The sequence below is a fragment of the Mytilus edulis genome, chromosome 6 (genome assembly GCF_963676685.1).
Source record: "Mytilus edulis chromosome 6, xbMytEdul2.2, whole genome shotgun sequence".
Taxonomy (NCBI): domain Eukaryota; kingdom Metazoa; phylum Mollusca; class Bivalvia; order Mytilida; family Mytilidae; genus Mytilus; species Mytilus edulis.
Genome location: NC_092349.1, coordinates 67236964 through 67263467, shown reverse-complemented (window position 1 = coordinate 67263467; position 26504 = coordinate 67236964). Strand labels below are relative to the sequence as shown.

General features: G+C 34.7%; 1 long non-coding RNA gene across 1 annotated transcript; it reads left to right on the top strand.

Annotated features, from left to right (window-relative positions):
• Nucleotides 1-10476: 10476 nt before the first annotated feature.
• Nucleotides 10477-24526, top strand: LOC139528211 (uncharacterized). Its single transcript, XR_011665546.1, has 3 exons — nt 10477-10595; nt 23806-23859; nt 24440-24526. It is a non-coding gene; the product is annotated as an uncharacterized lncRNA (long non-coding RNA).
• The last annotated feature ends 1978 nt before the right edge of the window (nt 24527-26504 follow it).

Genomic DNA, 26504 nt, shown 5'->3' with positions numbered 1-26504 from the left:
ATGATTTTATTTAACTTGGTTATCAATTGTTAATCAAAAATACAGTCCTAGATAATAAAAAATCATGAAATATTTGGTCTAGTAATAAAAAAATCACACAAAAAACAGTAGTTGTCGTTTGTTGATGTCGTTCTCGCTTCTCGTTTTTAGCTCACCTGGCCCGAAGTGTCAAGTGAGCTTTTCTTATATCTTGGCGTCCGTCGTCCGTCGTCGTAACTTTTACAAAAATCTTCTCATCTGAAACTACTGAGCCAAATTCAACCAAACTTAGCCACCATCATCATTGGGATATCTAGTATAACAAATGTGTCCGGTGACCTTGCAAACTAACCAAGATGGTCGCCATGGATAAAAATAGAACATAGGAGTAAAATGAAGATTTTGGCTTATATCTCAGAAATCAAAGCATTAAGAGCAAATCTGACATGGGTAAAATTGTTTAATAGGTCATTATCTATCTGCCCTGAAATTTTCAGATGCATCAGACAACCTGTTGTTATGTTGCTGCCCCTGAATTGGTAATTTTGAGAAAATTTTGCAGCTTTTGGTTATTTTCTTGAATATTATTACAGATATCGATATTTTTGATTGGGGTCTGGAGCTGGCATGTCAGTTACTGCTAGTAGTTCTTTGTTGATTTATGAATCATATTCGTTTTGTGTAGTTTCTTTTGTTTACTATTTTGTCATCGGACTCGGATTTCTTTTAAACTGAGTTTCTCTGTGCATATTGTTGTGTGTTTGTTTATTCTACATGAGCTAGATATAATTGTATAGCGGGAGGGTTGAGATCTAACAAAGCATGTTTAGCCCCGCCGTATTTTTGCGCCTGTCCCAAGACAGTAGACTCTGATCTTTGTTATTTTTTTTTTGTCTAAGTTAAGTGTGACGTCCATTTTTACATTACTAGTATATATTTTTATTTAGAGACCAGCTGAAGCCCGGATTTTCTCGTTGTGTTGAAGACTCGTTGGTGGCCTTCGGCTGTGCTCTTTGGTTAGGCTGACTGTTGTTTCTTTGACACATTTTTTATTTTCATTCTCAATTTTATTGATTGATCAATTGATTGATTGATTGATTGATTCATTCATTCATTCAATCATTCATTGATCATTTTACTACAAGCAAAAGTCATGATCATTTGAGAATCCTTTATTTGTATTGTAGTGTTAATTTCACCAATGAAACTCGACATTAATGTTTGTCTTAATATTAAATTTCTTTGTAAACTCTAAAATTACCGTCTGATTACAATAAGACACGCAAGAATAAAAACAAATATTTGGCCTTCAATGTCTCAACCTTTTTTAATGTGAGTAACTTCATTGTTCGCTTAGATTTCGATTTTGATATTGTTTTTGCAAGTTTCCATAAAAGATTTCCGGTAATTGTTCTGCATAAACCTCTATGGGAAAGCACATTAACTAAATTTTCCAAACGTTTATTGGAACCTAATGATTTGGCAAGGTGTTGTAACCTGTAATGTAAAAATGTTACAGCCGATTGCACTGAGTGTGTAGGCAAAGGTAGCCTATCCTTGGTTAGCTTGCTTGTATTATTAGGTTAGGTAAACTACCCTCCTTTAAGAGTAGACTAGTTCGACAAATAACCAATCAATCTGTCTGTAGGACTAGGCTCCTTCTACAGGAGGGTGGTATACCTTACCTAGTTACTTCATAGTTCAGCTAACAAACAAGCGATCCAATGATATTACCTTTGTCTACACACTCAATGTAATCGGCTGTAATGAAAATGCGGAGTTTGTGAGACCAGGCTCAAGCAACCAGTCGGTAGCAGTCAGTTTTCAAATATATAAAAACAAATATTGCATAAGACTCAAACGTACTTAAAATGTTTTTATTAATATATAACCACTATATCATCAGTTTTTAAAATTTCATTTCTGGTTTATTTACGAATTTAATGCTTTTTTTTGTTACTTCATTGAGGTGTAAAGCGATGACCGAAATACATTTTGTATGAAAAGCGGAAGCGCTTCATTCAGAAGATGTACGCACGGCAACGCTTTTACAACCCTATGAAGTTACAAAAAGAAGTCAATATTTATAATTACATGTTTTAGCTAGGATCATGAAAACACGACTTTTATCAAGTTTTTATTAAATTCACCTTTGCACTTTATTGTGGGACCTCGTGTCATCATGAATAATGATTTTCGTTGTGTAATGTAACATGAAATGTGCAGTTAGCCAATCAGAATAACGAATTATAATGAAACATACATCTTATGTTATTATTAGTTATATAAAGCCAAAATCAATCGCTTTCGATATATTACACAGCGTACTGTCCGCTTTACATTTTAAATAGTCAACACTTGGATTGTTTCACGGCCGACACTCGGCTAACCGAGAGATTGGTCGGTTAATCTATATTGAGTATGCGGCTATATCGGCAGTGGGTCTGTTAATCGGGTTGGCTAAAGTCTGTTAATCAGGTGTTATCGAGAAAATCATTGAAAACTCAGAATGTTTCATTGTATAACCTTTTAAATATATGTTTATCATAAAAAATATTTATGTCTGACAAAACTATTCAATGTACTGAATCCAGTGGTGTAATTATTATTTTTCTAGCTTCTATGTACGATCTATAAAATGAAAAGGCAAATTACTCATCAGTAAATTTATACACATTTTACACACACCAAATGTACACAAAATGACACTTGGGTTGAATTTACTTGCATGCACTATTTTGAACATCGAAAAAAGACAGGCATTATGAGTGTTAACCAAATTGATATCATTTTGTGAAAAATCTACACGAAAATCTGTATTTTGGTGACATAAATCAATCTTTATTAAAAACCTGGTCTGTTAATGGGTCGGATGTATAAAACCCGGTCTGTTAATTAGTCTGTTAAGTGTTATGAATGACAATAAAAGTATAATTTTATTACTTTATGGTGTGTTCATTTGGTAGGCTCAAGACGAGCGGCTAAAATATACGGAAACAACACTTGAGCAATGGAACATAAAATATATACGGAAACAAAACATGAGCAATGGAATATAAAATATACGGAACAAAACACATGAACAATAACAATGTAGGCAATGGATATTGAAAATTGATAAAAATGGTTTCAAAAAGTGTTAAATTAAAGTAAAATTGATTTTATCCGAGAATGGTCGCATATATCATGTGGATTCTGTTTAATTGTCATGAATGACACCAATTTGTCATCTACCTTGGTAACCAGTATATAAATCAGAGATTAACGTCGTAATGTAACTAAACATCAGTATATTGGGATGCCTAAATATAAAGAATAGAGAAAGAATGAGGGGTAAGATAAATAAAATGTAGAGAAAAGTAACATAACCATTTAAAGAATACAGAAATAAACAACACCCCCCAATCCGTACCCTCATGGTATACACGAGAATCTGGATGGAGATACAGAATACAAAATAAAAGATAAGGACAGTAGAGAGTGATGCATGATTGCTAAAAAAGAGTAGAAAACAAATTGTTTAAGAATAAAGACATGAAACCCCTCTGGGTGTTGAAACAGTAACGGATTGCGATGTACTCATATTGGTGACAAATGCTTGACGTTTACATGTGGACACCTGCAGTTCTCCTCTGCACATATGTAGAAAAGGAACTAGACGGAATAAAATGAATTAAATTTTAATACAACCAAATGTATCTACATTCGCTCCTTTCCATTTACTTCTTTAGAATGATTTGTAAACAACAGATGATTAAGTAATACAAGAAAAAAAAAACAATTGGATGATGCTGAGGGATTAGGATTAAGGTGGTACCGAACACTTTCACTAAAATCAATGTGGTTCGTTTAATTTGGATAAAATTTTGACAAAGTATTTAATTTGAATCTTTAACAGAAATATAAAAATTTCAAAAAATTTGAACCAACCGTTTTGTCAGAAAAATTAACTGGTTATATAGCAGTTTGACAAACACCAATTTTGATCTTCGAGAAGCTTATTATTCCCTTTACAACACAACGCAATTAAAACGTATCACTTACTTTACAGAGTTATCTCCCTGTAGTGTTGGGTACCACCTAAACGTCCAGTGACAAATGTCATGTGCATATGAAAACGACAACACGTTATATATGTACCCTGTGTTGTATTAGAAAGACACGTTCAATCGGATTTGAGAACATGCTACTTTGAGCAGACACAAAAATTAAGGCTGATTGAAATCGTTAATAATAAATTCATGCATATTCCAGCGACCAACCCAGATCACGCTATATTGAAGTGACACACTCTTGAGTAAAATGCAAAGAAAGTCAAAATACAAATGCTTTTACTGGAAGGATAGTGTTGCATCGTAATATTATTTTTTTGTCGAGCCTTCGACTTTAGTCGAAAAAGCGAGACTAAGCGATCCTACATTCCGTCGTCGTCGGTGTCGTCGTCGTCGGCGGCGTCCACAAATATTCACTCTGTGGTTAAAGTTTTTGAAATTTTAATAACTTTCTTGAACTATACTGGATTTCTAACAACCTTGGACAGAAGCTTGTTTATGATCATATTAAGATAGTATCCAGAAGTAAATTTTGTAAAAATAAAATTCCATTTTTTCCGTATTTTACTTATAAATCATGGACTTAGTTTGTTCTGCGGGGAAACATTACATTCACTCTGTGGTTAAACTTTTTAAAGTTTTAATAACTTTCTTAAACTATCCTTAGTTTGTACCAAACATGGACAGAAGTTTGTTTATGATCATAAGATAGTATCGAGAAGTAATTTTTGTAATTAAGTAAATCCATTTTTTTCTGTATTTTACTTTTAAATGGACTTAGTTTTTTCTGCGGGGAAACATTACATTCACTCTGTGGTTAAAGTTTTTAAAAATTTAATAACTTTCTTAAACTATCCTGGGTTTGTACCAAACTTGGACATAAGCTTATTTATGATCATAAAATAGTATCCAGAAGTAAATATTGTAAAAAGATAACTCCATTTATTCTGTATTTTACTTTTAAATGGACTTAGATTTTCTTCCAGTTAACATTACATACAGTCTGCAGTTAAAGTTTTCAAAACATTTATTAGATTCATTCACTATCCTAAATTTTTACTAAACTTGGACAGAAGCTTCTTACAATCATAAGATAGTATCAAGAGGAATATTTTTATTGATTTTTTTCCTCATTTTTGTTGAGCCTGCGATTTACAGCAAAAGTAGGCGAGACACTGGGTTCCGCGGAACCCTTACAATATTTTTTTTTACTCAAGAACAACTCATTTTTAACATTTTCAATGGGAAAATATAAAGGTAGCACAACTATTTTCGTGGCTAAATAACTCTTAACTGACACAATTTCAATTGTCCAACCCATTAACAGACTTTATTCACATAATTTTCACTAAAACGTGGTATTACTCACGTTATATTACAATTATGAAATATTTACTAATGTCAATTTATATTTAAGAACCAAAGTAGTATTTTGTGTCTTTTAAATGATATCTAAAATTGTTTATTTCGCCTTTTATTAAAAAAATTGCTATGCGTGTAATCATAAATACTACATACTTGCGCAACGCCTTTTACTTTTACTGAAAACTGCGCAGACTATGAAATGTTTTTAAAGGTGGAAAATGTTCTTTGATAGATATCATTTTGTCAGACACTTTTCTTTTTTTGATTTAATTCTTATAATATGCCAAAAATCTGTATATTTGATCGAGTTTAACATTAAATTGTGCGTTTTACTCTTAACAGACGTATAGCCAACCCGATTAACAGACCCACTGCCGATATAGCCGCATACTCAATATAGATTAACCGACCAATCTCTCGGTTAGCCGAGTGTCGGCCGTGTGTTTATAGAATCGTAAATAATTATGATTTTTTTAATGATGGCAAAATTGCACTATTGGGTGAAATAGCTTTCCTTATTATCGGCATCCTGTCAAATAGTTCATGAAAAGTAATAATGATTCTGCATTAAAAGAAAAGAAAGTTGCACTCGTGCTTTACCTTTTTTTGGCCACACAAAACTGTTTTTACAAAACATTCTACCTCTGAACTAGTGGATTTCGCTTAAATATGACTGGACAAAAGGTTTATTTTTTGTATTCAAAGTATGGTGGGCAAGTAAATTATTTATTAGCTTAAAAAAGATTGATCCGTGCTATAAATTAACTTGTAATTTTGATCAAGTAGGCCCTAGATCTCTAGCTTACGTTCTCACCTAGAGCAGATAAAAGTGTTTCCGCAGAATTTTTTTATTAACTGTCTGGTAAGGGTTTTTGTAGGGTATACGACCTCAACTTTAGACCTACTTTGGAAAAAAACACTAAGCAGAACAACACCCTGGATTTTTTTACTGTAGACCCAAGCTACCCAGCTTCCCTTTGCACCTAGTGAGGACAATTTTTATTACATTTTCGGTAAGGATGGGGTTCGGTGTTCGACCCCAACTTTGGACCTATCTATGAAAAAAAATAAGCTAAACAGCAACCTTGATTTTTTTCTCCAGCAGACATCAGCTACCAAGCTCCCCTTTACACATTGTTCGGACAGAAGTATTTCCGTAGACATTTGTTTATTAACTTTTATGTAATGATGGGGTAGGGTGGGTAACTGCGGTTCAATTGAAAATTTTTAACAGGGACTCCAATGTGGTGTGGTCTATGCAGAACAATTACCGGAAATCTATGGTAGTTTGCAAAATAATAGTCTTTTTTTATAATGTCATATGTAAAATGTTGGTAAATAATGAAAGCATGCTTCTGAATTAATAAACATAGAAATAAAGAGAAACCATATGAAAACCAATAGCAATCTCCCAGAGACAAACTAACGTTCATTAAGGCAACTAGTATGATGGTCTGGATTCGGGGTCCTTAATTTCTGTATTCTGTGATATTTTATGCCATATTTCTCTATTCTTTATACTTTTTGATAATTATTCTCTTATCATTACATTTTAACACCATTATTCTAGCTATTTTATTTATTTCTTGGTCCATTGTCTCAATTATTTATAATTTCTCAAAAATTAATACCTTATAGGCTCCTAATGACAAACCAATTTTATATCCCAGTTTGAATTGTGAAATTGCGGAAATTTTGAAAATTAAATCAAGCAAAATACATTATCGTCCTCGTAGTTCGTAAAATACTGGCAGATGGATCTTGGTCATCAATTCTAATAATCTTGGATCGACCTTTCTAAACTTAAAAGTAATAAAGTTCACGCATCCATATTGTTTAGATTGCCAAAGACTTTTGCATCCGTCGACATTATCTTCGATTAAAGTAGTATTGATCTGACAACCGCTGTGCATGTATACTTTAACGACCTTTAAATGAATGACAAATGACAACATTGTCATTTTTTGAATGACAATTAAACTGTGTTGGAAAAATAACATATTATACACTTTCGTTTTTCGTTTTTTGTTTTTGTGAAATCAAAAATGAAAAATTAAAACACTTTCAATTTTCGATTTTAGTTTTTGAGAAATCAAAATTGAAAAATGAAAATTCTTTTGTTTTTCGTTTTTTGTTTGTGAAAGCAAAAACGAAAAACGAAAACACTTTTGTTTTTCAATTTGGTTTTTAAGAAATCAAAAACGAAAAATGAAAACACTTTCGTTTTTCGTTTGGGTTTTTAAGAAATCAAAAACGAAAAATGAAAACACTTTCGTTTTTCATTTTGGTTTTTATGAAATCAAAAACGAAAAATGAAAACACTTTCGTTTTTTGTTTTTTGTTTTTGATATTTCAAAACGAAAAACGAATGGACGCAGATATACACGGACCCATAAACTATTATTAATTAATTATGCATATGAAAATATATGTTTGCGTATAATACATGTACATGTACAGTATAACAAATCAAATTTAATACACCACAATTAGACAGACGCCATCCTAGTGACGGCAACGAAAGCCCCGGTTATCTTACAAACATGACAGAATCCAATTAGGGTCTTTTGGATTTTACTTTTACTTTTATTGGTATATTATCTCATTGGAACTCATACATTTGAATTTAAATGAATTTACATCTAGGGTTTGTTATTTAACTGGCGATGGTTCTGCTGGTTAATTGTTGTTCATGTGTACTTCTACGTGTATTACTCAAGTAACATTGTTTCTTCAGCTTTTTCGTTATAATGTGGCCTAATCTGTTTTAAATGTTTGCAGTATGCACTAGCATATAAGTATTTTATAAGTTGTCAACCGATAATTTTCTACAGAAAAATATGTTTCTACCGAAAATTTTAGTAAATGGTTGGAAAACATACATATTTATAAAACCGACCTAGCCAAATAAGATGAAAAACGAAAGATATTCTTCAAATTTAATTGCGTTTATATCTCAAAAATAATGTTATTGCTAATGAAAGAATATGCCATAGCTTTTCAAATTCTTCACAACAGACATAAACACGTAGTTTCATAACAATCTGATCATGATTGGGCTATTAATCACTATTGCATGAAAATTTAAGAACACCATAGGGATTGTCGTAACGGCAGAGAAAACAGCAAAACATTGAGACGAAAATCGTTGCACTCACCTGTACATGCAAACTAAAACAAGAAACCTGATATGTAAAAAAATCATTATACACTATAAACATATATTTTTATATACAGTCCGCCAAAGGTTAAGCACCACTTAAGTATTACTGGCAATATTTTTCAAATATTGGGAAACAAATGTTTATGTTTGGTGTTATGAACTGCCTATAACATACATTAAGAAATTTTATTACGACCAAACACATTAAACTCCGAAAAACACGCCTAGCAACTTTTTATTAAAGGTCATCTACACTTTTTCTAATACTCTGTTTCGATGCCTTTAAATCATCTTCCTACTCTTCTGTGTACGGGTGAAATTTGACCTCCACCAAGTCGCTGTGTAATATGACAAGGAGGTAAGTTATATGTGACTGAACGTTGACAAACATGTCAAATGTTAAACACACCGTCATTGTCAGATTTTCACAGCGTCATGTTGACACGGAAGACCCCGTTTATCTAACGATTGTGATGACAGACTCCTTATTGATCGTGCTAAAGCCAACCCATTAAATCTGTCTCGCAGCTACGACACCACTGGCGTCCAAGCGGTCATGTTGGTGTTCGAAAATTGGTCCTTCGACGTCATAGAGGCTACCTAAGAGCACCTGCTCCAACAATCAGACACCGTATAATCAGGTTTCAAAGGACTAATGACCATCGAAGCTGGAACATGAGAAGCTGGAAAATTTTCAATGGTCAAACGAGAGTTGGTTTCTGTTACGACTAATTGGCCTTCCGTGTCTCAGACATGAACCCTATTGAACATGTCTGGGTTGCCATTGGCAGAAAATTAATTGCAGAGATCCATCTTTACACAATCTTAGCGATTTAAGAGGGGCAATTGTGCTGAATGGAATACATTTGCTATACTAAAGTTCAGAAGGCTTGTACAGAGTAGTGACGCCGTGTTATTGAACTGTACCTAAAGATAGGTGGTTACACATCCTTTTGAATCATATATTGACATTGAATTTGCCAAACATACAAAAGATTCCTTGTAGAGACGTTTGATAATATTGGTTGATCAATTGTAAAATTATAAGATCACAGTGAAACTTAAAGTCCGTTCCTGATATGCGTAATTTTCACTGTTTCTATGAACGCAAAATTCAAATGCATAGAACCTTGTGTATGTGACCAAACTTAAGTTTATAGTTTGTTTATATTATATGTTGTTTCAACATGAATGTTTTCTCTTAAATGAAAAAAAAATCAATGGAACAAAAATAGGTGGTGCTTATCTTTTGGCGAACTGTGTATAAACTTAAAAGACGAAAAAAACTCCTGTCGGGGTTTTCTCAAGTCTTATCAACCTTGAATGAAAACGGAATAGACCACTTTCGAGTTCATCCGTCATCGGAAAAAACTCGTCAATTATACGCGCCTTTATGACGTCATTTACCAGATAGAGGGGGTCGCCTGTATCCCTGCACTATTACCGTTCATCAAGCGTCTTGGTGATCGTCATTGTGCAGGATAAACTAGAAATAATGGTTGTTCTGTAGGTACTTAATGACAATTCCCTAATAACATCAATGCTGATTGTCAATTTTGAGAATTCAATTTGTCGTATACTTCGTACAATATAGAATTATAGTTTTCCAACCACTCGCTCAACATTGGAATGGAAGTGACGACGCCCCTAAACGCACAAATGACGTTCACTAAAACCAGAGTTTTTGACGGAAATGCATCGAACTCGAAAGTTGTCTATTATCACAGGTATCTAATACAAAACAATTGCCATTGCATGCTTGTATTGTAAGAAAAAGTAGTACATTTGTAGTTGTTGTAATTTCTCAGAATAAAACATAACTGACTTTTTTCACAGAATAAAACATAACTGACTTTTTCTCAGAATAAAACAGAACTGATTTGCGCCGTTCTGCAAATTTGATGCTATGTTTTCTTCAGGGCACGGAAGTCGTCAAGAGAGTTTACTATATTATACATGTTATACATTGATTGGTTTTGTGGTGATGATAGCAGTATGTGCGACATCAAGCGTGTTACGGAACACCAGCTGCAAAGGTAATAAGAAATAGAAACATTCAATGTAAACCTTTTAAATTAAGGTAACAATTTAACTTCAATAAGGTATCATGATAATATTTTACAATTTTATATTAAAATCAACAGTAAATACTTTGAATAAAAGAAAAATCCAAATTTCCAAAAAGGTAAAACAAATGTACTTAAATTGATATGGCATAATGTTTCATGTACATGGTCCTAGTAATATAAGACAAAAATGATTCCAAAGTGGCATATACATGTATGCTTCAAATGAAAAGACGATGGCTAATCCAAATTATTTTGATGACACTTGAGTCATGGGGTACATTATTTTTAAAAGTATTAATTGCAATTGGCTTCGAAGTATAGTTCGGTGTATACTCTTATTTAAGAACTTTTTTAATCATTAGTTGATTTTGCTTAATGACTGTCACATATTTTTTTTATCTGTATTACACAGTGAGGATTAAGTAATGAAGTGCTGTCTGTCATATTTGCTTTTCATTAACTGGTTTGTTATAAATAAGCCAGTTACTTTTGTTTTAGAAATCGTTTCATATTTTGCCTGTAAAGGGCTTTAAATAATTCTATATATGATCGATATTTGTTTCAAACATACAAAACATCCTAAGTTTAAAACTGTCTTCGGTTAAAAAAAAAAATACTAATTACTAATGTTAATAAAACAGGACGGTATTAAACACTGACTAAAAAAATCAACAAACAGAACGAGTAAAAACCAACTGCTATAGGGAAAACGGTAGTATTTAATTTTCCCAGCATTAGGTTGGCCTTTTGTGTACCCAAGGCAGGTGAAGGAAGTCAAATTAGGAGCGCTGTGATTGGATGTAAGGGTACAATATATTTTTTATTTATCTATGAATAACTGCAGTGTGTATATTTACAATATAAATTTTAAAACCTATTGAAATATTTTCTAGAGAATTATTCGAAAAGACTTGCAAAATTTCATAAATTTGGTGCAAAATGACGGTGGGCATGGATAACATAAACAAGCTCCGTTGGAAGTTGGTCATGATACTATTTGGCTTTAATTTTTAAAACAGAGTAATAAAGTACTAACACAACATATAACTGTTTTATCCAGGTTTTTATCTTAAAAAGTGGTAAATTTAGAAAATGTTAACATTGTCGCCAATGGCAGAATAAATAGTACCGTTTTCCCTATACTGAAGATAGCAAGGGAAATCAAAGTCACTCAAACATCATTTCTTTTATACTATTTTGAAGCTTTTGATTAGTACATTTGATTTTTATAACAAAGAATAGAAATTTTTCATTGAGAACAATACTGTGTTGAGAAAAGTGCTGAGTCATCATGATAGGTCAAATTGATTGGTAATGATATAAAACTTTATTATAGGATGTCAATATTAACTATATTGTGTAAAATGCACCATATTATAGTTCTTTTGTATTTGATTTCACCTTTCGCAATGAATTTTTCAATTGGAAACACCAGAATTCAAGTCGCGACAAATATTTTTTACTGAAATGTTTGCCTTTTTTGCTGCGTAATTCCCTAAATGTATAACTTGGGTATTTCTGTAAACATAATCTATTAAAATGGGAAATTGTCTGGTTTAGTTTGTACTGTTGATGGAATTAGGCAATATTTGGTCACATTGAAAGCATTTTCAGTGTTAGAATTGTTCATCTAAGAAAAAAAGAGGCCCACTTGAGGCTAAATTTACATAGAATTTATACTCTCCTGTGTAAAGAATTGTTCACATTCTTGATAATGCATGCAGCAAATATTTCAAAAGTGCTTCATTTTGTAGTTTCTTTCTTTTATTATATAGGACATAAATAATTTTTCATTTCCTACTGTTTGAAAGGACTTTTGTTGGAAATTAATACTCCCAAGGGACATAATTCAGCTTTTTCATTGATTAATACAGGCAACAAAGGCAACTTTACAGCTGAGTAGTTTGCATATTTAATGTTTAAAGTGTCTAATATCTTTGTTTTCATCATCTCAAGACAGAATAATAGATTTTATAACAAGCTCTAAAAATGTTAACCACAATATGGCATATACTAAAGCATGGAATGGAGATTAGTATGAAAAATCTTGAATTTGTGCATTTCTTGTAAATTTTTGATAAAATGAATACAAATTGAATGGAACTGTCCATTTTATCTGTTTAAATGGAACTATTTATCATTCTTTTTAAATAAGATAAGATATGATTGGATACAGGTTGTTTATTAAGGCTTTTCTGAAAGAAGTAGAGAATGAGGTAAACCAGCATGTAGGGGTGGGGACATAAAATGATCTATGTTTCTTTAAGTACTGGGGACATACAAGTATTTATTATAGCCAAGGTTTTCACAATAGCCCAGTATTGCATTAATAATGTCATAAGAATTCTTTATATCTTTATGTCACAGTATAGGGAAAACGGTAGTATTTAATTTTCCCAGCATTAGGTTGGCCTTTTGTGTACCCAAGGCAGGTGAAGGAAGTCAAATTAGGAGCGCTGTGATTGGATGTAAGGGTACAATATATTTTTTATTTATCTATGAATAACTGCAGTGTGTATATTTACAATATAAATTTTAAAACCTATTGAAATATTTTCTAGAGAATTATTCGAAAAGACTTGCAAAATTTCATAAATTTGGTGCAAAATGACGGTGGGCATGGATAACATAAACAAGCTCCATTGGAAGTTGGTCATGATACTATTTGGCTTTAATTTTTAAAACAGAGTAATAAAGTACTAACACAACATATAACTGTTTTATCCAGGTTTTTATCTTAAAAAGTGGTAAATTTAGAAAATGTTAACATTGTCGCCAATGGCAGAATAAATAGTACCGTTTTCCCTATATCCCTGACCTGGGTAACATTGACAATAGCAATTACAAGATCAATTGCTTAGCTCAACAGACACGGCTTCCTCCGCCCCATTTTAAAACTGTTTGAAACAATAAACACGGCTTCCTCTGCCTCATTATTAGACTTATAACTCAAATTTGAAATACACAGTCATCTCAGTACCAGAATCTATGACAAACGAGACGTTTTTTAATTTTTGAAAATATCAATTTCCCCCACCTCATTAGCATTATACCATCTTCACCTGCATATGGGATATACATTTCCCAAATTATTGGGTATTCAAGAGCAGTGTCCAGCTCCTACTTAGACATTGTAAAACGTCACCAGTATTACAACAGAAAGTTGATTAAACAGGTGTATATGAAAGAACGCCTCGTCCTTTTTTTATAAAAAGTTCATCGGAAGGTACCAAGACATTTATGATAAATATTCCGTATCGATTCACAAATAATACATGATGGTCTTAAAGTATAGATTCTGCGTACTGGCGATGTTTATCATCTTGATATAAACGTTGTACATGTTCTTTTATCATATACTTGTATAAAATATAATCTTAATTTTACAGTTTAATAACATTCAACAATATTAAACGCTAGTAAAAGATTTCTATATTTATTAAACAGAAAATAAATATGAGATACATATGACATAGCTCTGTACATAAATATCCCGCCATTGTGTTATTGATTTATGATAATATTTGTATTCGTGTCTTTCATATTTGCCAATGCTTTGACAGTTGCCCTTTAGAATTCGTGATACTTAATGACGTGGCACTTTCGTTTAGAAAAAATCACAATACGCATAAAGATAAGCGGCAAAACGGACAGTGAGAACTTCTAATTTAGATTCTGCGGAAGCTATGCTTAAAAGAACTATAATACACTACATTCTTTTGTACTTTAAACGACAAAATATTTTGATAGCTTTACCTGTGTGATGTTAAAAGAGGGACGAAAGATACCAAAGGGACAGTCAAACTCATAAATCTAAAACAAACTGACAACGCCATGGCTAAAAATGAAAAAGACAAACAGAAACACAATAGTACACACGACACAACATAGAAAACTAAAGAATAAACAACACTAACCCCACCAAAAACTAGGGGTGATCTCAGGTGCTCCGGAGGGGTAGGCAGATCCTGCTCCACATGTGGCACCCGTCGTGTTGCTTATGTGATTACAAATCCGGTAAATAGTCTAATTCGGTAGGTCATATTCATGAAAGGGAAGGGGATTGTAGTTACGATGTAAGGAACATATCCGATATCATTTGGGAAACGGTTATTCCATAACGGTCAACCAACTCGTGATGGCGTCCGTAAAATTTACGAAGGGATGATTTCAACTTCACCATTTGGAACTCTTGGTTTAATAGCTTCCTTGTGAGCAGCAAACCTCTATCAAGAAAATCATGATAGGAAATGCAAGCACGGGAATATCGTATCAATTGGGAGATATATACCCCGTATGCAGGTGCTGCTGGAATGTTGCTACTCAGAAATGGAAAGTTCACAATTGGAAAGCTGAAATCATCTCTTTTGTCGTAAAGTTTTGTTTTCAACCAACCCTCATTGTCAATTTCTAGATGTAAGTCAAGATATGAAGCCGACTTAACTGTATCTGTAGTATCCTTTATCTCTAGTTCGATTGGATAGATGCGTTCCACATAGTCACCAAATTTTGAATTGTTTAGTGAAAGAACATCATCTGTATAGCGGAAAGTAGAGTTAAAGGAGATTGCTAACTTCTTATCTTTCTTCCTAAGAAGTTCCTGCATGATGTCAGCCTCATAATAATAAAGAAACAAGTCGGCGAGTAGAGGGGCACAGTTTGTTCCCATTGGAATGCCGACAGTCTGTTGAAAAAACACGTCCTCCGAACGTAACAAATATGTTGTCAATCAAGAAATCAAGCATCTTGATAATATCAGTTTCAGAGAATTTTTTGTTTGAATCAGAGTGATTCTTTACAAAGTAGGATTTATCCCTCCCTAAGACAAGATGCTTGTATCTACGTTGGCCATTCTTTTTTATGAAGCAAAGTAATCCCAACTCTTTCAATTTGTCTTTTAGTTTGTAATGTGGAATACTTGTGTACAGAGTAGAAACGTCAAATGTTTTAATACTGTTACAAGATGAAAGAGAGTTAGATTGTATGTACTCTAAAAGATCTTTTGAATTTTTAAGTATCCACATCTGATTCACGCCACCTCTAGAATAGGCAGTTTCACAATAACTTTGAAGCCCGTCTCTGATTGCTGATAAAATAGATGTTAATAATGTAGAAAGAGGTTTCGTGGAGCACTTGGAAGACCCAGCAATATACCGTTGTTTGTAAGGACACTTATGTAGTTTAGGTATCCAATACAGTGATGGAAGATCCAGTTCTTCATCTTTGGTTGAAATTCCAAAGGAACATAGAACAGACCTATGATTATCCAGGATTTCCTCTTTCAATCATTCTAATCAACTGATGTACGTCAAACGCGCGATTCTACGTCAGAGTTAATGTTCAACTATTCGGTCTAGTACTTAAAATCTTTCAATCCTCTATGGTTGGTTTTAACATGCATCAATACAATACTAAAATAAGAAAGCAATGAATGAGGTTGTTAAATTTGATATATGCTTTTTGTGTGCTTCTTTGCTAAATATAATAATTTTTTTCTAAATTGGCTAGAGATATACATGTAGGGGAGAGTTAATAACTAAAAAATATGTTAAACCCCGCCGCATTTTTGCGCCTGTCCCAAGTCAGGAGCCTCTGGCCTTTGTTAGTTTTGTATGATTTTTCATTTTAGTTTATTGCGTATAATTCGGAGTTAAGTATGACGTCCATTATCACTGAACTAGTATACACATTTGTCATGGGGCCAGATGAATAACGCCTCCGGGTGCGGAAGTTTCTCGCTGCATTGAAGACGTATTGGTGGCCTTCATTTTCATTCTCAATTTTATTCTTTGATGTCTATATAAGATGTGGCTCGGTACTTAATCATCCCGTCATTTTATTATCGTGCTATGGTAAATTTGTGTATTCTTTTCTTTAATTGTTGCCTTATGCGTCGTCTGTGTGCCATTTTGTGCTTCTTTGATTACATATTTGTTCTTTTTTTATTGATTAAGATTATAGCACAATGTATCGTTCCATGTTAAATTTGTGTATTCTTGTCTTTAAATTTTGCTACTATGCTCCGCCTGTGTTCCTTTTTGTGCTTTTTTGTGTACATATTATTTCGTTTTTTTTTAGTGATTAAGATTATAACACAATGTTAACTGCTGTGTCCCTATTTTTGACATTTTTACATAAGTCTGTTTGTTTTGTTCACGTATCGCCGGCAATATAATGGAAACTGGTGCGACAAGTGGGAGGTTTAACTAGCAATAAAACCAGGTTCAATCCACTTTCTCCATAAAAATAGGCTATCGATTTTGCCATTTGATTGGAGACTGTCCGTTTTGAATTTTCCTCGGAGTTCAATATTTTGCGATTATACTTTTTTTGGTTTTCTATATATCATAAAAGTATTTAAGATAAGCCCCAGTCTCACTAGACTATGATTAGTTCAGATCGTGGTGCGGTCGCGATATGAGCGGCATGAAAATGTAAATGTTCGTTGCTTCCACGATACTTCTACGTCCTCATTACGCTTATAAAACGATCCCGCTACGATTATACCACATTCTCACTGCGCTTATTCTGCGACCTGACTACGCTTTTCAAGATTTTTCTACGCTCATCACATTTTCACTACGACCATACCACGAGTTATCCGATTGCAACACGATCTTACCACGCTTTTACTGCGATAATTGCACGTTCTTACCACGATTATACTACGTTCCAACCGCGATCTCAGTAATAACGTCAACATCGTGTTTCATATTAATACAATTCCATTCCTTCTATTTCTGATTAATACAGATTTCTCGGAAACAATATAGTCATACAACCATAATTTTCTAGAGCACGTGGGCGTGGTGGTAAGGGTTGATGTAGAGGCAGAAGGAGCTCTGATAGTAACGAATCCTGACCAAGCAGAGATTTCGGATCGACCAATCCAACCTGAATTACAACCTTTTGCTGGTCCATAAAGCTCAAATGACGATATTTTAGTGAACGATGTATAGCAGAGATGACACAGATATGTCAATAGATATAGGAAGATGTGGTATGGTATGAGTGCCAATGAGACAACTCTCCATCCAAGTAACAATTTATAAATGTAATCCATTATATGCCAAGGTACGGCCTTCAACAAGGATCCTTGGTTTACACCGAACAGCAAGCTATAAAGGGACCCAAAAACTACTAGTGTAAAATAATTCGAACGGGAAAATCAATGGTCTAAACGGTAAGCATGGTTGAGCCGTTAAAGAAAATGGAAAAGAACCAAATAAAGACAAACAAACTCTAGAGATATATAATATATTTTATGTGAAAATGACAATGAGAATGACGGCCGTAGCATGAACGTAGTCAGGTCGTAAGAAGAGTGTGATGAGGACGACAAGGGCGTGCTAGAATCGTACTATGGTCTTGAACAGCGTGGTATAAAAGCGGTAAAGTCGTAGTGGAAGAGTGGTTGGGTCGCGGTGAGAACGTGATGGTTGCAGTGGGGTCCAAATAGCGTCGCTGTGAGATCGTAGTGCAGTCTCTCCGAATAGAATCATGATTTTGCTACGCTCTCGCTTTGATGGTACAGCGACCTTTCTGATCTTATTACGACCTTAGTGCGCTCTCACTACGCTTGTACTACGACCTGATTTCGCCAGAGTTGATCAGATCAACTCGATGATCCCGATTGTCCAAATTTCCACGACCAAGCTCAACCAAATTCTTGATCCGTCCTGTTTACGACTTCTACCCGACCGCCATCTGACTGTACACGACCTTAACTCGACCATTCACGACTGCTTAATGGCTTCATCACGACTCCATCCCGATAACAAAATGAATCCTTATTCGATAATTCCGATCAATTCACGATCTTTACACGATCTTTACTCGACTAGCTAGACCAAATCAAATATTCAGCTTGATCTCGACCAGACCAGATCGACCTGATCGTATATGGGTCGTAGATATAATCGGGAATTGTTCGGGTATGCACAATTTTAGTATAAAAACGTCCGATTTTTTTTATTCCCCGTCGTTTCGGAGTGGGCATTAAGTGTTATCCTTGTCACGGTCCGTACGCACGTACATTTGTACGTCCTAACATGACCCCTTATAAAGTTATATATAGTAGCTAGGGGATTATTGGTGTCCCAGGGACACACTCTCTGTTTATTTGGTTATATTCAGCAGAAGGTCCGAGTAAAATCATACATTTAAAATATCTACATAGAAATAAAGCAGTTAGATTTGTGGGTAAGGTAGTAAGAGCTAAGAGAAACAGGTTAATAGCGGTGACGGAGCTTGTAGAGGGCATAAAAGACGAAGAAGATGGTGTAGACATCAACAGGCGTCGAAAAATCTAGGTGAGGCAGAGGCTGACACGACGACCACTGTGTGGGCAGTTTGAGAGACTTGCACTAACTCAATAAAGAGGAACCAAATGTTTATAAAAACTTCCTCATAGTGGACACTGATATGTTTTATTGCTCTTTTTTTTTTGGAAATGACACCACAAAATGAGATTTGTCACTCAGTCTGGATTAGTACTTATGTTAGTTTGCAATATATATAAACTTTACCGTCCCCATTTCCTTACTATCTTACAAACAAAAGCGTACTGTTTGTCAAATATATGCGCATAAATAGTTATCAAAAGTACCAGGATTATAATTTAGTACGCCAGACGCGCGTTTCGTCTACATAAGACTCATCAGTGACGCTCATATCAAAATAGTTATAAAGGCAAACAATACAAAGTTGAAGAGCATAGAGGATCCAAATTTCCAAAAAGTTGTGCCAAATAAAGTTCAGGTAATCTTTTCCTGGGACACGAAAAATTCAAAGTTTTGTATCAGGAAATTTATAAAAATGATCACATAATTGATATTCATGTCAACACCGAAGTGCTAACTACTGGGCTGGTGATACCCTCGGGGACGAAACGTCCACCAGCAGTGACATCGACCCAGTAGTGTAAATATTTATCAAAAGTACAAGGATTATAATTTAGTACTCCAGACGCGCGTTTCGTCTACATAAGACTCATCAGTGACGCTCATATCAAAATAGTTATAAAGCCAAACAATACAAAATTGAAGAGCATAGAGGAACCAAAATTCCAAAAAGTTGTGCCAAATACGGCTAAGGTAATCTATTCCTGGGACAAGAAAATCCTTAGTTTTTCGAAAAATTCATAGTTTTGTATCAGAAAATTTATAAAAATGATCACTTAATTGATATTCATGTCAACACCGAAGTGCTAACTACTGGGCTGGTGATCCCCTCGGGGACGAAACGTCCACCAGCAGTGGCATCGACCCAGTGGTGTAAATAGTTATCAAAAGTACCAGGATTATAATTTAGTACTCCAGACGCGCGTTTCGTCCACATAAAACTCATCAGTGACGCTCATATCAAAATAGTTATAAAGCCAAACATAACAAAGTTGAAGAGCATAGAGGATCCAAAATTCAAAAAAGTGGCTTAGGTAATCTATTCCTGGGACAAGAAAATCCTTAGTTTTTAAAAAAAATCAAAGTTTGGATCAGGAAATTTATAAAAATGATCACATAATTATATTGATATTCATGTCAACACCGAAGTGCTAACTACTGCGCTGGTGTTACCCTCGGAGAAGAAACGGCCACCAGCAGTGGCATCGACCCAGTGGTGTAAATAGTTATCAAAAGTACCAGGATTATAATTTAGTACGCCAGACGCACCATGTTATCAGTATTTTTTCATAGAAGTTGAATGGTTAAAGATATTTATTTTCTTTTTGCTGTATGTATTTGCCAAAAACATATTGCAAAAAGAGGGCAAAGATGTCACATTTTTACCCAAAATTTGACCCAAAGTAGAATTTCAATCCCCTGGAGTGATACTTTTTCTAAAACAGTTTACAACTTTACATATATCTATCAAGAGATCAAGAGTGCATTTCTTTCTAACCAAAGTTTGGTAAACATTGTGCCGTTTGTTATAGTTTGTTAAACGTAACAGAAGTAGAAGCAAATGCATCGTTTGGTTAGAGGGGATTGCAATTTTGAGTAATTTTAGACAATGTTTTGAATTATGACAAGCAAGAACACGTTTAGATAATTCATTTAATGTTCAAGTTAGAAAGAAATGCATCATTTGAACTAACAAACGACGAACGAAAAACTGTAGACGCATTTGCAGCGAGTGTATAGTTTGTCAAAGTTTATGCAAACAAAAAAATGTTAGAAACTAATGATCAAAACTTGTGTTCGCTGAACAGTTTGTATCGTTACTGTTAGAAAGAATTCGCACCAAATAAAAATTATTTGTCTTTCGTCTCATTTATGTGTGAAATTACGTCAAAAAGGTTCGAATGCAAAAAAAATTGACTGTAAGGTGACCTATAATTATTATTGATAATTTCTGTGTCATTTGTTGTTCTGCGAGGAACTGTCTCATTGGCAATTGTACCACATCTTATTTTTTTATGCTACAAAACATTTCTGGACAAACCGAAAATACGGACAGACAAAAACATCCGCCGATGCCAAATTTGTCTTCCCTTCCGGAACATCTGAGATCATCCCAGGTTTTGTTGGGTTACGTGTGCTAAGTTTTTAGTTTTCTATGTTATGTGGACTGCTGTTTGTCTTCTCGTCGGTTACCGTTTTCGCTATGGCTGTGTCGGTTTGTTTTCGACCTCTGAGTTTGATTGTTCCTTTGGTGTCGTTTGTCTCTCTTTAAAATTGTTAACTTTCCTTGCAAAAGTACAGACACGTGCTGTACATGGAGGAATTTTTGTACAGTTAGAAATAATGTTGCCAATATATTTTTGCGGAAGCATAGTTGTGAGAGTTAATCAGATCTGCACATACTTTTAGAGAATCGTGTATAGTCATATGTTCTTGTGTATGGCCGAGTAAAGATCGAAGAGTGGTCGAATGTGGTCGCGAAGGGATCGGGTATTAGTCGAGTTGGTCTGGGATAATATAAATATACAAGTCGCAGTGATCTGGAAGCGATCGGGCATTGGTCGAGTATATCTGGAAATGATCGGACATTAGTCGAGCAAAGGTCGTACGGATTGGTAATTTATTTGTATTGCGACCAAACTCGATCTCTACACGATCCTTTCCCGATCAATTCCACCGCTACTCAATCTCGTCTCGAGTGACTTGCTTCTCGATCCTTACTCGAATGTTTTTAACATGTCAAAAACTCTCGGGTAGAAAGTCAGATCGATGACGAGCAAGGTAGACTATCCCGAACATTCTTGTCGATTGAGTCAGACCAGTCTCGCAATCACGTAATTTGTCTTGATCGGGGTTGATCGAGATGATCTGATCGGCAGTGTTAACCTAGCTTAACTTTAAACATGTTCAAAACAATCGTGGTGTTGTTGTGGAGAAATAAGGTCGTAGTAGAAGCGTAGTAAAGCTGGGGTCACACATTCACGATATTTACTGCCATCCTTGACAGGACCATTCCCGATTTAATTTGTCAAAAGTCTGATCAGGATCCTGTGAATCGTGGATGGAAATTCAAACTTTTAATTAAAATTGTAAAACAAATTAATTAATCACGACAACAATCAGATATTGTTCTGGAAGCGTCGATATTCAACCGTTTCAAAGCAAATTTATCCCGATAATCCCGTCCTCGATCCGCCTCTAATCCAATTTGTATCTTTCGCCTGGTAAAATTCGAGTCTGTCAGGACTGTGTCCCGATTTTACCGAATGTAATCAGACAACGATCAGACAGTGACTAGACAGTGAACCGACGCTGGCGGAAGTTATCCGTTCGAAAACTGTCGGTATACTCGGGATGATCAGATACTGTTGGAACGTAATCCTATCACGGTCCGCTCTATCGCATTGTAAACGGCTTTGTCTGGTCTCAGTCGTATTGTATTCTGTAATTGTCTGGACTCTAGCGTGGGTATCATTGACAAATTTCGTATTAATAACGGGACTGTTCCGGAACGGTTTCAGCTAAACAAGACAAGATCTGGATGCAATCTGGACTCAATCGGCAGAAAAAACGGCAATGAAAAATTCCCCCAGATCATTCCCGTTCCACCTGTCAACTTCCAGTATACACAGAACATTGTTAGAATTTTGATCCGATACAGCAGACTCTGTCCAGACATAGGCACGATTGTAATCTGACTAGACAAAATCGGCTGAGGTTTCCCGAATGTTACGGGAGGCACCTAACTGTCGGGGTGCTTCGCTGAACTATTCTGCCCGACCCGTAGGAATCTGTTACGAACTTAAACGACTGCCTTCAGACAATGATAGGACATTCTACAAAATTCAAGATAGTAATCCGACTTTTTTCACTTTTCGTGTCGTATCTCTGTCTGATCTAAAACGGGAGCATAAATCGGCAATCGGCAATTTGTGAACCCTCATTAGAACGCAATAAGGTCGTGGTAAGATCGGAAAGGTCGCAATACAATCGGAGCGAGATCGTAGCAAAAGCGTGATTATATTCGGAGAGATTGCTGTACGATATCACAGCGACGTTATTACGACCTTACTACGATCATCACGTTCTCACCGCGACCCAACTACGTTTCGGCTACGACTATACCACATTTACCTCTGGCTATGAAAGACCATAGTACGATTCTAGCACGCCCTTGCCGTCCTTATCATCTTCGTTTTTCGACCTGACTACGAACATCATGCTCAATGTCATATCCACATAAAGTATATAAAGCTCTCAAGATTTAGTTTGTTTGTAATATGGACAGCTTGTTCTTTTAGTCTAACGGTGCCACACGAATGCGTGACACATCTGTGTAATCCCTGCTATCGTTCACTAAAACATCGTTATTTGAGCTTGATGGACCAGCAATAGGTTGTGTTTCAGGTTTGATTGGTCGGTCCTACATCACTGCTGGATCAGGTTTCGTTACTATCAGAGCTCCCTCTGCCTCAACGTCTAACTCTACCACCACGCCTAAGTGTTCTGGTAGATGTTGGTGGCATTATTGTGTTTTTATCCGAGAAATCTACGTATTAATAATTTCTTTTTAGAAGGAATGAAACAGTACTGATACGGAACACGATGTTGACGTTATTCCTGAGAACGTAGTGAGATCGCGGTATGAACGTAGAATAATCGTGGCAAGAACGTGCTTTAATCGCAGTTGTAGCGTGTACGTGTTAAGATCGTGTTTTTACTGGCATCAGTTTCCAATTTCCTCATTATCAAATATAGACATACTTTAATTGCAGGTACATCATGCTGCTGTAGAAATACATGGGAGAAAATATTAACACTTGTTACAGGTAAACATATGCATCCACAAAGATTATTTCACTTATAAAATTTGTTAAAGGTATCGACATGTTGTGTAACATCTTTTAACAAAATAAAAAAAGCATCGAATGCAGTTTGGAAATAACTACAGATTTAACAAACCGACTGCGTAATTAGGTTAAAGTCTTGAAAAGTATGCAGTACTGAAACATATATCCAAAATTCTAGAAATAAAGACCTTTTTGCGCTGTCTAAAATCATTAGATAACAGAATATTCGTCTACCATGCGTATGTACCAATTTCACTTCTACTTGTTTTTTACTGAAACGAAAAAGGTGTATGCAAAATAAGAGACGCTTAATATGTCGTTACATTGAAATGCGCTATTTTAGAATTCATCCGATTCCTTTTGTGTTTTGATGGAAGTTTGACATTGGTTAAAGGGTCGGTAAACAATGTTACATCATATTAATTATTTTGAAAGGTTGCATACTAATTTCTTTATATAGTTTGAGTGCTGGATAAACATGATTAAAACTAGGTGTTAAACAGGACATAAAACGACTTAAACCTGTAGATTTAAAAAATGCATATGACTTCTTATTTAGATTTACAGAAAAAGGCATTAATTGGTATAATTCTACTTTTTCTGATTTTGTTTGGACTACCTGCGTTAGTGAGCGTTCAAGAAAAAGAAACACATAACAATGCTGGTATGTAAATTATGTTCAATTAAAAATCTGTTTTTTGATAATATCCTGTCAAATATTCATGCTAGTTTTAAAAAAAAGGGATTGACTCCCTAACGAATGAATGGCAATACATCTAATACTCGGTAAGTCATTGACCAGGCTTTGCTCAATAAACAATCAAAGACCCAAAATTCTTATCTCTTATAATATGTCCTTTGTTCAATCTAGGAGCAAGACAGCATTTGATTTAGTTTGACAATTGATAGTTCATGAGGCTCAAATAATATGGAAGTTATATTAGCATCAACTTATATGAACAATATCATTGAAAAAAATCGCCTTGTCTCATATCAGACAATACTGAATTTGCCTGTTATACTTATGGGAGTCTTTAATGCCAACAATCACATTTTTTTTTCATAATGCCAAAGGTGTGATCATTGAAAACTTTGTCTTCATTGGATTATGCATTTTTAAATGATGAATCTTATATGTATCTTCACCTTGGACACGGGTCGTATCCTGCTTTTTATATCCCTATTCGATCCGTGTCTTGTAGATTATTCATAGCGTGTCCATGATGATCTATGTGGAAGTGAACACTTTCCAATTATACTTGAATATCTTTTAACTTCTGATCAACAGAGAGTTCCAAGTTGGAAAATGGACAAGGCGGACTGGTCATAGTTCGAGAATCTTTGTTAAGTGGAACATCAGTCAAAGAAATTTTAGACTATACAAGATCCAATTTTAACTTTAACTACAGTTTAAACGCCAATTACTGACAGAAAAAATCCTAAAACCTCGACAAATTCGAAACATCGCAGCAAACAACGGTGGAGCATTACCTGTAATCACCTCATTTTTTGTAGGGTTCGTGTTGTTTTTGTACCCCTTTTTGTGACATCTTTTTTCACGCATCACTGTCAATACATTTTAATTTGTCATACAAGTGAGAGGTTTAGCGCTATAAAAACAGGTTCAATCCACCATTTTCTACATTTGAACGCATGTAACAAGTCAGGAATATGACAGTTGTTGTCCATTCGTTTGATTTGTTTTATAATTGGATTTTTCCATTAGGGGATTAGGGAATTTCTGTTTTGAATTTTAACCGGAGTTCAGTATTTTTGTTATTTTACTTTTTAATGACGCTTGTGATCAAGCTTTAGACGACTGTAACACATTTGAAAGACACGACTGACGTGCATGCATGCACGCGGACGTCTTGGAAAAAAATGTATTGGAGGGAACATCTCGCACTCCAATGAAAAAAGTATAGATAGATATAGGAAGATGTGGTATGAGTGCTAATGAGACAACTCTCCGCCCAAGTAACAATTTATATACAAAAGATATATGGAGAAAAACATTAAGTGGTCAAACATTTGAAAGTTCGCAATGATTCATTAACATTTAAAAAAAATATATGCCAACAAACTTGGTGAATTCTTTACGCAATCTTCTTCTTCTAACAACTTCAGGGCAGATTTAACAACAGTTAAAAAACAAAAAAATATTCAACATAAAATAAAAAAATGATCAAAGAACTCAAAACATCTTTTCAAAGGCTCATGATGCAGCTTGAAGGCCATAATATTCATTACCAACGGATCCTATTAAATATCGACAAATTGATCATAATCAAAAGTTGCGTCTGTAAAACACCTGAACGGATGGTCAATGATCGCCTTGTTTGGTTCCTGGGATCAAATGTCCTATTAGCAAATACCTAGTGTCGATTTCAAAAAGGTCGCAGTTCTCTTGCTCATCTTTTTCGATTCGAATCATTTGTCCATTATGATTTTGCGAACAGTAGGTGTCAGTCTTTTTCGATATTGAAATGGCCTATGACACTACATGGACGTATGGTATTTTAAATACCTTTTTGATATGGAGTTGAAAGGCAATATGCCAAATTTTATTTTGAATTTTCTGTCTTACAGAACATATAAGATTATATTCAGCAATGTCTGATTTG